The sequence below is a fragment of the Arachis duranensis genome, chromosome 9, assembly GCF_000817695.3.
Source record: "Arachis duranensis cultivar V14167 chromosome 9, aradu.V14167.gnm2.J7QH, whole genome shotgun sequence".
In the NCBI taxonomy this organism is placed as follows: Eukaryota; Viridiplantae; Streptophyta; class Magnoliopsida; order Fabales; family Fabaceae; genus Arachis; species Arachis duranensis.
The window spans coordinates 70,497,747-70,498,521 of NC_029780.3; positions in this window are offsets into that span (position 1 = coordinate 70,497,747).

The following is a 775-nucleotide window of genomic DNA, read 5'->3' on the forward strand; positions in this document are numbered from 1 at the left end:
CTGAGAAGGCATGACGTCAAGCCTGTGGCTAGGGGATGGTTGGAGTTTATCCAACGCTCAATCATTCCCACTAGCAACCGGTCGGAAGTTACTATAGACCGAGCCATCATGATCCATAGCATCATGATTGGAGAAGAAATAGAAGTTCATGAGGTGATATCCTAAGAACTTTATAAGGTGGCGGATAAGTCCTCTACCTTGGCAAGGTTAGCCTTTCCTCATCTCATTTGTCACCTCTATTATTCGGTTGGAGTTGACATTGAGGGAGACATCCCCATTGATGAGGACAAGCCCATCACTAAGAAGAGGATGGAGCAAACAAGAGACCCCTCTCATCATCAATTCCCTGAGATACCTCAAGGGATGCACTTTTCTCCACAAAACTATTGGGAGCAACTAAACACCTCCCTAGGAGAATTGAGTTCCAACATGGGACAACTAAGGGTGGAGCACCAAGATCATTCCATTCTCCTCCATGAAATTAGAGAATATCAAAGAATCATGAGAGAGGAGCAACAAAGGCAAGGAAGAGACATTGAGGAGCTCAAGCACTCCATAGGATCTTCAAGAGGAAGAACAAGCCGCCATCACTAAGGTGGACCCGTTCTTTAATTTCCTTGTTCTTTATTTTCTGTTTTTTTCGAAAATTATGCTTATGCTTATCTATGTTTGTGTCTTTTGATCATTAGTGTCTTAGTGTCTATGCCTTAAAGTTATGAATGTCCTATGAATCCACCACTTCTCTTTAATGAAAAATGTTTTTATTACAAAAGAA